Raw genomic sequence first — 13,438 nt, 5'->3', positions numbered from 1 at the left:
CTCAGAAATATAAAACATTCTTTGCAAGAATGGAATTTTTTTTATTTAAACTGAGCTTTCAAAATTTCACTTGGTCAAATTCTAGAATTGAGCAGTTCTTCAATTTATTGTCCAACTCTGCCTTGTCTTTAGTGCAATTTTATTCGTAAGAAGCCGCCTTGAAGGGCATCATTTTCTAGTTATGCCAATTAATATCTAAAGCTTGAATTGTTTTGGATTATAAAGAAGAACACTGTCCATAACTGGCACTGCCAAAATGGGAAAGGCAAATGTGTAAGCAGCTTATTTTGTGTAATTGGCCTATTCAAAAATCTATTCTCCTCCCGAATACCAGCTAAACCAAGTATTGTGCATTTCTATTGCAAATAGAATTGCTTCCTTGTCTCTTCACCGACCACTTCTTTGCGTAGCTCATTTCCAGACAAAGTTTCATTGATTATATTAATGCCATATTATAGGGGTGGCAGTTAAAAATGGATTTCATTACCAAAGGGCTGAAGGGTTAAAAACAGAGCTCACCGGGAAGTAAGAATCATTTCTCAGAAAATGAACAGAATAAGCTGGACTGCTGCCATAGGGAGGCGTGCACATTTAAAACCATATAATGTAAATATCAATGATTCTATTAATAATCCTACACAAAGTTTCAGGTTTGTTGCTTACACACCACATAGAAAAAAGGGGATTTTCTTCATTAAAGGAAATAAATTAACTCAAATGTTATATTAGAATAAACAAGTTAGCCAGCTACCATTGCAATACTGGTCGATTACCCACTGAGACTTTTCTATCAAGTGGCACCAAATTCCCTTTGTCGCCTTCAACACCTGTGACTTATCAGTTATGGAACCTTCGAGGAAAGCACTATTTGCTTCAAATTTCTAATCAAGATTTAAGTTCCCACTTGGAGGGAGATGCAAGGGACTAGCAAACATTTATCTACCTCTGGCACAACAGAAAGCAGGTAAACAAGTGGTGCATTCAAAAAGAAATACTTGGATTTGAATTGCAAAAATGTGTTTTTTAAGCAGCTCATTTACTCAGATAAACCAAACTCGACACCCTATTGTAGGATATATATATATATAAACATAGCACAAAAAGTTGCGGCATTATTTGGAGTGAGCCCTAGTACCATCTCCAAAGTGAAGGCCAAGTTCCATATAACGGGGGATGTCAGAGGCAGGCCGCGAAGTGGGCGTCCCAAGAAGACGACACCCGAAGAAGACCGTTTCCTCACCCTGTCAGCACTTAGGAACCGTAGGCTGTCTTCTACAAATTTGCAGTCAAGGTTTGCAGGACGATACGGCCGACGGCTCTCTGCCCAGACAATTCGGGAACAGACTGCACGCAGCCGATCTCCGGTCTCATAGGGCTGCCAGGAGGCCTGCCATGACTGCCCTTCACCGTCAGGCCCGTTTGCGCTGGTGTCGGCAACACGTGCACTGGAATCTGAACATGTGGAGGAACGTTATGTTCAGCGATGAGTCCAGATTCTGCCTACGGCAGTTGGATCATAGGGTCAAAGTGTGGAGAAGACGCGGAGAACGCTATGCTGATTGCTGCACCGATAGAGTAACATCTTTTGGTGGAGGCAGTGTGATGGTATGGGGCGGCATCTCCCTCACTGGAAAAACGAGGCTTGTCATCAAGGAGGCAATCTCAATGCAGAGAGATATCGATATCTCCACAGTCTGGGACCGAACTCTATCCTCCAAGATGACAATGCTCGCCCCCACAGAACAGAGTTTCTCAGAGACTACCTCCAGAATTTGGGAGTGGAGAGGATGGAATGGCCTGCCAGCAGTCCTGACCTCAACCCCATTGAACACTTGTGGGATCAGCTTGGGCATGCTGTTCGTGCCAGAGTGACCAACACAACCACGTTGGCTGACTTGCGACAAATGCTGGTTGAAGAATGGGATGCCATCCCACAACAGTGTGTGACCAGGCTGGTGACCAGCATGAGGAGGAGGTGCCAGGCTGTTGTGGCTGTGTATGGTTCTTCCACACGCTACTGAGGCTCCTGTTTATTAAATGAATAAATTGTTAAATTGCCAATATGTCTTGTTTCTTCAGACTTCAATCATCCAATCCACCAAACAACACCGAACAAGAGTCAATGGCAGAATAAGCTGTTTGGCATTGGCAGAGAAGATTTGGAAGATTTTTCATGGGCGCAACCCACATACTCAGCTCTGCTGCTCATCCCACAAATGCATGTTCCTTACAAATGTGGCACCATTTAAAAGGGAAATAAACAGGCTTTCCAACGGTATAAGATTTATTGCCAAGAAGCATTGTTACAACAAAGAAATAATCTACCAAACACAAATGTCCTTACTTTTTGTGCTATGTTTATATATATTTTAAATAATCAATATATCATGAAAATATTGCAAGGATTTTCCAGACGCACTTCTCCAATTATTTGGGTCAATGAATGCAACTTTTGAAGCTATTTAACCATGGAACCCAGCGACAACAAATGAAAAATTTAGCCAAGTAATTAGACAGGTTTGTTGTTTTACACTTGTACTTCGATTTTAGATTTTTAATTTAGAGATACAGCGCGGAAACAGGCCCTTCGGCCCACCGAGTCCGCGCCGCCCAGCGATCCCCGCACACTAACACTATCCTACGCACACTAAGGACAATTTTTACATTTACCCAGTCAATTAACCTACATACCTGTACGTCTTTGGAATGTGGGAGGAAACCGAAGATCTCGGAGAAAACCCACGCAGGTCACGGGGAGAACGTACAAACTCCGTACAGACGGCGCCCGTAGTCAGGATCGAACCCGAGTCTCCGGCGCTGCATTCGCTGTAAGGCAGCAACTCTACCACCACCGTGCCGCCATATTACTGTATTTATTATTACTGTTTACGAGCTTCATGTGAACAAGGAATTTCATTGCACCTTGGCATGTGGGGCAATAAAGTAATCTGAATCGGTAACAACAGGTACACAAAGCCGCTGGCCATTAATTGTCATTGACGTTTTGGTTGTGCAGCACTGGCTATATCTTCAGAGGATTACGTCCAAATTTCAGAATGAATGATAGCAGAATTACAATTTAGACTTTTGGAACATCATTATTAAAGTGATGTATTTGGTTATTCTTGCACCAGTGTGATGATATACGAAAGCAAAATGCTATTTAAGAACTTCATCACATTCTGTGAAACACTGAAAGATATTGACAGAGTGTATTACATCAATTAAATTATCTATTGTTACAATTTCCTTGGATCTCACGGGCTATGATAAGTCAGCTAAACAATAATGCAATTGGAACAGAAAATGTAAACATAAATGATGTGACTCCACATTCCAGATGTCTTTTGAGCATTAAATTCTGAAAAGTATAATAATGCATGGGAGAATACAGCGAGCAAAACAACTCTAGGAGGGTCTAAATTTCATGCACTGAATTGCAAAACTGAAATCTCATTAAAAAAAAAAGGCTTTGCACAACTCAAGTCTGATGTTTAAAATTGCAAGAGAGCTTAAACAATAAGGTTATTAGACCATAGACCCCAAAGGATAAAAAGGTTTAAAATTAAATTATGAGCAAAATTAGAGAACAAGGACCTATTTCCATGGCAAGTGGGGAGGAACGGTACATCACTTCACAAGTCAGACTCACACAGCATGGAAACAGGCCCTTTCGCCCAACAGTCTGAAGAAGGGTTTCAACCCGAAACGTCACCCATTCCTTCTCTCCCGAGATGCTGTCTGACCCGCTGAGTTACTCCAGAATTTTGTGTCTACCTTCGATTTAAACCAGCATCTGCAGTTTCTTTTCCTACACCTAAGCGAGTCACATTTGCTCATGTTGGCCCCATGTTCCTCTAAACCTTTCCTATCCAAACAACCTGTCCAAATGCAAAAGGATTCCCCAGAAAATGCAAATTTCCATACATAGCAAGTGCAGGAAAAAAACCCACAGCATTAAACCATAAGACAATTCAATCCATCGGAACTTTGAAGTTTTCATTCAATTGGCAGACAACAAGAATGTCTCATGTCTCAAGAGGGAGTTTTCTTTTTGCACAGGTTCTGATCTTGTTTGACCACAGGGTTGGGGGAGGAGACCCAGGGGCCCAGCGGCTTGTTTTGCTGCCGCACAGCTCCAGCAACCCTCGTTTGATCCAGATCTAGGATGCAGTGGAGGTTACACACTCGGCCAATGACTGCATGAGTTTCTACCCACCTCCCTCCCTCTATCCGTGCTCCAGTTTCCTCCCACATCCTGAAGATGTGGTTTGGTAGGTTAAGCGGCTGTGAATTACCCCAGATAAAGCCACATGGCAGGAAAATCCAGGTGGGGTGGGGAGGAGTGGGTGAGAGTAAAGTTGATAGCCATGTGCGAGAGAATAAGTTTGCAGAGAGTGTGTGTGTGTGTGTGTGTGTGTGTGTGTGTGTGTGTGTGTGTGTGTGTGTGTGTGTGTGTGTGTGTGTGTGTGTGTGTGTGTGTGTGTGTGTGGACTGTTCTGAAAGCTGACACTGGAGGCTATTTGGCCCATCAAGACCATGTTATAAGGAAATATAAATATGACAAAATTAAATATATACATACAAACCATCATCAGAATTTTACAATTTCCTTTTTAACAGAAAAAATCAAGTAAATGATTCAACTTGGAAAATACAGCAATTAGATTCCTGGGTCAGAAGTGTAATTACATGGGACAGGAGATGTGAAGGGGGACGATGAAAATTTCTGAAACTATTTAAAATTGTGAACACTACATTTTTTACTGGAGATTAAAGCATTCCTCTGAAAACAGAGTTTTCCAGACAAATCCTTAAAAAACATATGAAAGAACCCTTTTATGTACTTCAAAAAGTTAACTGCTGTCAAAGCTCAATTACCGAACATCATTCACAAGCTGTTTTATAGACTAGCATTTTGCGAACTTAAAGTACAGTTGAGAGCTTACTTTATTCTTTTCTACTCATACATCATTGACCATCCCATCACTGCACCCTTCAAGCATGGGAAGGCATTCTGCATCAAAATTAGAAATACATTTACTTTGATGACTCCTCTTTAGAATCAATAAATATTCAAGACAGACACAAAATGCTGGAGTAACTCTGGAGAAAAGGAATGGGTGGCGTTTCGGGTCGAGACCCTTCTTCAGACTGAGAGGGTCTGCCATTCCTTCCTACACAATAAATATTCATGTGCTTTTTGATTCCCCAGTACCTACACACCAGCCTTTAAACCCAAGTTTTGCTTATCTTTGTTTCATGCAAGCATTGTGGCCAAGGTCGGTGATGTGTTTGGTAGGAAGCAAAGCTCTCCCTTTCAAGTGACAAGTCACTCTGAAACAATGAACAGAGTAGGCTATTTTGTACTAATGGCCCATGTCCTCTGGGATGCCAATCAGTTCTCCTTGTTGAATTTTTTGCAGAGTGGAGAACTAATGGAGAAATAATTTTTACACCATTGACCCGACACTACATTTTAAAAGTAGGTCTTAGAGATGAATTATACAATAATTCAAACATTCAAATCAAATATTTCTGCTTCAAGTTGATCTTCATACTTTGACTTAAACAGTAATGCTCAGTCAGTCTACTACAATGCTTGGGAGAAGCAGAACAAAGAAACCACCAATCAAGTATACAACTCAAGGGGACTTTGATAATGCATGTCTGTTACTGACTCAGATTTGCTGAAAGCAAACAGCCAAGAATATCACCAGTTTATAGAGCCAAGTACTTCTCCAATTTATGTGCCAAGTTGGATTCAGAACGTGCCTGTGTCACATTGCAGCTGGTGTGGCTGCTGACATCACGGCACTTTTTTTAGGCTGTTAACTCCCATGGACTTTAAATGACCCAGCTTATCTTCACTTATGACTATCTGATGCACATGCTACCGAACCACATCACAGGTAAAAATAATGCATTCAATATTGATCAACGATGAATCTATCAACTACTATGGTATTAATACCTTTCTTCAATGCTCATTAGTCACATTAATTCAGATCTGGACTACAAAGTCCACATAGACTCCATGGTTGGAAAACAAGACATCAGAGCAACAAGAAAAAAAGGCACAAAGTGCTGGAGTAATTCAGTGGGTCAGGCAGCATCCCTGGAGAACATGGATAATGACTTAGACGAAGGGATTAAAAGTACCATTAGCAAATTTGCAGATGATACTAAGTTGGGGGGTAGTGTGAATTGTGAGGAAGATGCAATAAGGCTGCAGGGTGACTTGGACAGGTTGTGTGAGTGGGCGGATACATGGCAGATGCAGTTTAATGTAGATAAGTGTGAGGTTATTCACTTTGGAAGTAAGAATAGAAAGGCAGATTATTATCTGAATGGTGTCAAGTTAGGCGGAGGGGGAGTTCAACGAGATCTGGGTGTCCTAGTGCATCAGTCAATGAAAGGAAGCATGCAGGTACAGCAGGCAGTGAAGAAAGCCAATGGAATGTTGGCCTTCGTAACAAGAGGAGTTGAGTATAGGAGCAAAGAGGTCCTTCTACAGTTGTACCGGGCCCTGGTGAGACCGCACCTGGAGTACTGTGTGCAGTTTTGGTCTCCAAATTTGAGGAAGGATATTCTTGCTATGGAGGGCGTGCAGCGTAGGTTCACTAGGTTAATTCCCGGAATGGCGGGACTGTCGTATGTTGAAAGGCTGGAGCGATTGGGCTTGTATACACTGGAATTTAGAAGGATGAGGGGGGATCTTATTGAAACATATAAGATAATTAGGGGATTGGACACATTAGAGGCAGATAACATGTTCCCAATGTTGGGGGAGTCCAGAACAAGGGGCCACAGTTTAAGAATAAGGGGTAGGCCATTTAGAACGGAGATGAGGAAGAACTTTTTCAGTCAGAGGGTGGTGAAGGTGTGGAATTCTCTGCCTCAGAAGGCAGTGGAGGCCAGTTCGTTGGATGCTTTCAAGAGAGAGCTGGATAGAGCTCTTAAGGATAGCGGAGTGAGGGGGTATGGGGAGAAGGCAGGAACGGGGTACTGATTGAGAGTGATCAGCCATGATCGCATTGAATGGCGGTGCTGGCTCGAAGGGCTGAATGGCCTACTCCTGCACCTATTGTCTATTGTCTATTGTCTATTGACGTTTCAGGTCAGGACCCATCTTCAGACAATATGAAGAAGGATCCCAACCCGAAACGTCACCTATCCACGTAATCCAGGGATGCTGCCTGGCCCTTTATAGCACTGTGTGTCTTTTTTTTGTATAAACAGAATCTGTAGTTCCTAGTTTCTACAAGAGCTCAGATCATTCACCTGCTTTGCCATAAGTTGCCCTTTGGTAACTGGTAAACATTTTTTTTAAAACAGCTTAATACTGTATGAAATACACAGGCATCATCTGTGTAAATCTCTACAGGCTTAAATGCCTTTTCGTAAATATGGATGCGAGAAATTTTCTAAATTAATTTAGATTGAGATCTGATTACAAACATAGAGTACCAGGGTGGATGTTCACTGTAACTCCCCGAAGTTGCCAGTGGCCAAACACTACTAGATGATTGGCATTCTTTCTTCTTGCACAGCAAAAACATACATACAATTCTATGTCTGCTATACCCAGCTCATATCCTTATATACAGTGCCCTCCATAATGTTTGGGACAAAGACCCATCATTTATTTATTTGCCTCTGTACTCCACAATTTGAGATTTGTAATAGAAAAAAATTACATGGGATTAAATTGCACGTTGTCAGATTTTAATAAAGGCCATTTTTATACATTTTGGATTCACCATGTAGAAATTACAGCAGTGTTTATACATAGTCCTCCCATTTCAGGGCACCATAATGTTTGGGACACAGCAATGTCATGTAAATGAAAGTAGTCATGTTTAGTATTTTCTTGCAAATCCTTTGCATGCAATGACTGCATGAAGTCTGCGATTCATGGACATCACCAGTTGCTGGGTGTCTTCTCTGGTGATGCTCTGCCAGGCCTGTATTGCAGCCATCTTTAGCTTATGCTTGTTTTGGGGGCTAGTCCCCTTCAGTTTTCTCTTCAGCATATAAAAGGCATGCTCAATTGGTTTCAGTTCGGGTGATTGACTTGGCCACTCAAGAATTTACCATTTTTTAGCTTTGAAAAACTCCTTTGTTGCTTCAGCAGTATGTTTGGGATCATTGTCTTGCTGTAAACTGAACCGCCGGCCAATGAGTTTTGAGGCATTTGTTTGAACTTTAGCAGATATGATGTGTCTATACATTTCAGAATTTATTATGCTTCTACCATCAGCAGTTGTATCATCAATGAGCCAGTACCTTCAGCAGCCAGACATGCCCAGGCCATAACAACCCCACCACCGTGTTTCACAGATGAGGTGGTACCATATAACCATATAACAATTACAGCACGGAAACAGGCCCGTTCGGCCCTACCAGTCCACGCCGACCTTTCTCTGACCTAGTCTCATCTACCTGCTCTCAGACCATAACCCTCCAATCCCCTCCCATCCATATACCTATCCAATTTACTCTTAAATAATAAAATCGAGCCTGCCTCCACCACTTCCATCGGAAGCTCATTCCATACAGCCACCACCCTCTGAGTAAAGAAATTACCCCTCATGTTACCCCTAAACTTTTGTCCCTTAATTCTGAAGTTATGTCCCCTTGTTGGAATCTTCCCCACTCTCAAAGGGAAAAGCCTACCCACATCAACTCTGTCCGTCCCTCTTAAAATTTAAAAAACCTCTATCAAGTCCCCCCTCAACCTTCTACGCTCCAAAGAATAAAGACCCAACCTGTTCAACCTCTCTCTGTAGCTTAAGTGCTGAAACCCAGGCAACATTCTAGTAAATCTCCTCTGTACCCTGTCCATTTTGTCGACATCCTTCCTATAATTTGGCAACCAGAACTGCACACCATACTCCAGATTCGGCCTCACCAATGCCCTGTACAATTTTAACATTACATCCCAACTTCTATATTCGATGCACTGATTTATAAAGGCAAGCATACCAAACGCCTTCTTCACCACCCTATCCACATGAGATTCCACCTTCAGGGAACAATGCACAGTTATTCCCAGATCCCTCTGTTCCACTGCATTCCTCAATTCCCTACCATTTACCCTGTACGTCCTATTTTGATTTGTCCTACCAAAATGCAGCACCTCACACTTATCAGCATTAAACTCCACCTGCCATCTTTCAGCCCACCCTTCCAAAAGGCCCAAGTCTCTCTAGACTTTGAAACTCTACTTCATTATTAACTACACCACCTATCTTAGTATCATCTGCATACTTACTAATCCAATTTGCCACACCATCATCCAGATCATTAATGTAAATGACAAACAACAGTGGACCCAACACAGATCCCTGGGGCACTCCACTAGACACTGGCCTCCAACCTGACATACAATTGTCAACCATTACCCTCTGGTATCTCCCATTCAGCCATTGTTGAATCCATCTTGCAACCTCACTATTAATACCCAACGATTTAACCTTCTTAATCAACCTTCCATGTGGAACCTTGTCAAATGCCTTACTGAAGTCCATATAGACAACATCCACAGCCTTGTCCTTATCAATTTCCCTGGTAACCTCTTCAAAAAATTCAAGAAGATTAGTCAAACATGACCTTCCAGGCACAAATCCATGTTGACTGTTTCTAATCAGGCCTTGTTTATCCATGTGATTATATATATTGTCCCCAAGTATCTTTTCCATTAATTTTCCCACCAGACACGTCAAACTAACAGGTCTATAATTGCTAGGTTTACTTTTAGAACCTTTTTTAAACAAAGGCACAACATGCGCAATGCGCCAATCTTCCGGCACCATCCCCGTTTCTAATGACGTTTGAAATATTTCCGTCATAGCCCCTGCTATTTCTGCACTAACTTCCCTCAATGTCCTAGGGAATATCCGATCAGGACCTGGAGGAATAATCCACTTTTATATTTTTCAAAAGTGTCCGTACCTCCTCTTCTTTGATCCTCATAATTTCCATCACTACTCTACTTGTTTCGCTTACCTCACATAATTCAATATCCTTCTCCTCGGTGAATACCGAAGAAAATAAATTGTTTAATATCTCCCCCATTTCTTCCGGCTCAGCACATAGCTGTCCACTCTGACTCTCTAATGGACCAATTTTATCCCTCGCTATCCTTTTGCTATTGACTTATCTGTAGAACCCCTTGGGGTTTACTTTTACATTACTTGCCAAAGCAACCTCATATCTTTTTTTCACTTTTCTAATTTCCTTCTTAAGATTCCTTTTACATTCTTTATATTCCTCAAGAACCTCATTTACTCCCTGCCGCTTATACTTATTGTATATCTCCCTCTTTTTCCAAACCAAGTGTCCAATTTCCCTGGAAAACCACGGCTCTTTCAAATTATTATTCTTTCCTTTCCACCGAACAGGGACATAAAGACACTGTACTCTCAAAATTTCACCTTTAAATATCCTCCATTTCTCTATTATATCCTTTTCATAAAACAAAATGTCCCATTTCACTCCTTTTAAATCCTTTCTCATCTCCTCAAAATTAGCCTTTCTCCAATCCAAAATCTCAACCCTTGGTCCAGATTTGACCTTCTCCATAATTATATTGAAACTAATGGCATTGTGATCACTAGACCCAACGTGCTCCTCAACACATACCTCCGTCACCTGACCCGTCTCATTTCCTAACAGGAGGTCCAACACTGCCCCTTCTCTGGTAGGTACCTCTACGTATTGCTGCAAAAAACTATCCTGCACACATTTTACAAACTCCAAACCATCCAGCCCTTTAACAGAATGTGATTCCCAGTCTATGTACGGAAAATTGATATCACCCACAACCACTACTCTGTGCTTACTACTAATATCTGCTATCTCCTTACATATTTGCTCTTCCAATTCTCGTTCCCTATTTGGCGGTCTATAATACACCCCTATAAGTGTTGCTTCGCCTTTCTCATTTCTGAGTTCCACCCAAACAGCCTCCCTAATCGAGCCTTCTAGTCTATCCTGCCAAAGCACTGCTGTGATATCCTCCCTGACAAGCAATGCAACACCCCCACCTCTTGCCCCTCCGATTCTTTCACATCTGAAACAATTAAATCCTGGAATATTTAATTGCCAATCGCAACCCTCCTGCAACCATGTTTCACTGATCGCCACAACATCATACTTCCAGATGTCAATCCAGGCTCTAAGCTCATCCACCTTTCTTACAATGCTCCTAGCATTAAAATATACACATTTAAGGGACCCATCATTTCATTCTCAGTTTATTTCTTTTCATTTCTTTCTCTCCTACATATTAGGTCTGAGTGTTTCCCTTTTCTGCCTCCTGCCTCACACACTGCCTATTAGCTATCTGTGTTTGAGTCCCTCCCCCCAACCGTACTAGTTTAAAGTCTCCGCAATTACCTTAGCAAATCTCCCCGCCAGGATATTGGTTCCCCTCAGGTTCAGATGCAACACGTCCTTTTTGTACAGGTCATACTTCCCCCAGAAGAGGTCCCAATGATCCAGAAACTTGAATCCCTGCTCCCTGCACCAGTCCCTCAGCCACGTATTTATCCTCCACCTCACTCCATTCCTATTCTCACTCTCGCGTGGCACAGGCAGTAAGCCTGAGATGATCACTTTGGAAGTCCTTTTTTTAAACTCTCTTCCTAGCCCCCTAAATTCTCCTTTCAGGACCTCTTCCCTTATCCTACCTATATTGTTGGTACCTATATGTACCACGACCTCTGGCTCCTCTCCCTCCCTTTTCAGGATATCTTGGACACGAAAGATATACGCTTTGGATCTTGGGCAGTTCCTTCTCTCCTCCATACTGTGCTCTTGCCATCACTCTGATACAAGTTAATTTTCGTCTCAGCTGTCCACAAGACCTTTTTTCGGAACTTGTGGTTGCTCTTTTAGGTACTTCTTGGCAAACTGTAACCTGGCCATCCTATTTTTGTAGCTAACCAGTGGTTTGCATCTTGCAGTGTAGGCTCTGTATTTCTGTTCATGAAGTCTTCTGCGGACAGTGGTCATTGACAAATCCACACCTGACTCCTGAAGAGTGTTTCTGATCTGTCGGACAGGTGTTTGGGGATTTTTCTTTATTATAGAGAGAATTCTTCCTTCATCAGCTGTGGAGGCCTTCCTTGGCCTGCCAGTCCCTTTGCGATTAGTAAGCTCACCAGTGCTCTCTTTCTTCTTAATGATGTTCCAAACAGTTGATTTTGGTAAGCCTGAGGTTTGGCTGATGTCTCAAACAGTTTTATTCTTGTTTCTCAGTCTCATAATGGCTTCTTTGACTTTCATTGGCACAATTTTGGTCCTCATGTTGATAAACAACAATAAATTTCCCAGGTGATGGCAAGACTGGAGAAAAGACTAGGTGCTGAGAGCTCTCTTATACCTACATTCAGGAGGCAATTAAACACACCCGAGCAATTACAAACACCTGTGAAGCCTTGTTTCCCAAACATTATGGTGCCCTGAAATGGGGGGGACTATGTATAAACACAGCTGTAATTTCTTCATGTTGAAACCAAAATATATAAAAATACCCTTTATTAAAATCTGACAATGTGCACTTTAACCACATGTGATTCTTTCTATCACAAATCTCAAATTGTGGAATACAGAGGCAAATACATAAATGATGTGTCTTTGTCCCAAACATTATGAAGGGCACTGTGCCTCACTGGTCAGTTACAGAGTTGAAGTCACAGGGGGCAGAAGCTGATCAATTGACCAGCCACGACACACAAGAGGATGAAAGCAGATATCAAGAGAGGATGTAAAATTTAACAGAAAGCAGAAATTGATAAAATAATTCAAAATAAAACTTTAGATTTGATTTCATAGAACTGGAACGAGGATCTGTGATTTATAACAAGAATGGAAACGTTGGACTTGCTCAGCCACTCAAGCAGCATTTATGGAAAGGGAAGCTCAGTGAACTGTGGACTTGCACCCCAAGATTCCCCCTGTACTTTGAGGGACAGAGAGATCTTACAGTGCAAGTCCACAACTCCCCAAAAGTGGCAAGATAAGTAGATAAGGTGGTAAAGGTGGTGTACGGCATACCTGCGTTTATTGATAGGGGCAATGAAAGCAAAGGCCAGGAGGTTATGCTACAACTGTATAAAACTGTATAAGCCAGCATCTGCAGTTCCTAGAGTCCCCATTCTGATCTATTTGTTTGTGGCATCCTCCACTGCCATATTGGGGACCACCACAAACTTGACGAACAACTCATCTTCTGTCCAGGCACAGTGCGACGTCTGGGATGAGCATCAGATTTGAGCTTCAGGTACATTGTTCGCTCGTATTTCCTAAAAAAACATGCTTGCGTCCCATTCCTACCTAGTTTCTTTAAAATGCCTTGCTAAGAATCAATACGCAGGTGCCTCATCATCTGAACAGTTTTTAAACTCATCACCATGTCGCCTTTTGCATT

General features: G+C 42.0%; 1 protein-coding gene across 3 annotated transcripts in view; it reads right to left on the bottom strand.

Moving 5' to 3' along the window:
- The window catches only part of ikzf4 (IKAROS family zinc finger 4), a 115,060-nt gene that overhangs the window by 79,259 nt on the left and 22,363 nt on the right, over positions 1-13,438 (bottom strand). The window lies entirely within an intron of this gene.

Source organism: Rhinoraja longicauda, chromosome 42, assembly GCF_053455715.1.
Source record: "Rhinoraja longicauda isolate Sanriku21f chromosome 42, sRhiLon1.1, whole genome shotgun sequence".
NCBI lineage: Eukaryota > Metazoa > Chordata > Chondrichthyes > Rajiformes > Arhynchobatidae > Rhinoraja > Rhinoraja longicauda.
The sequence above is the reverse complement of the archived record's forward strand: the minus strand, read 5'-3'. Positions and strand labels throughout refer to the sequence as shown.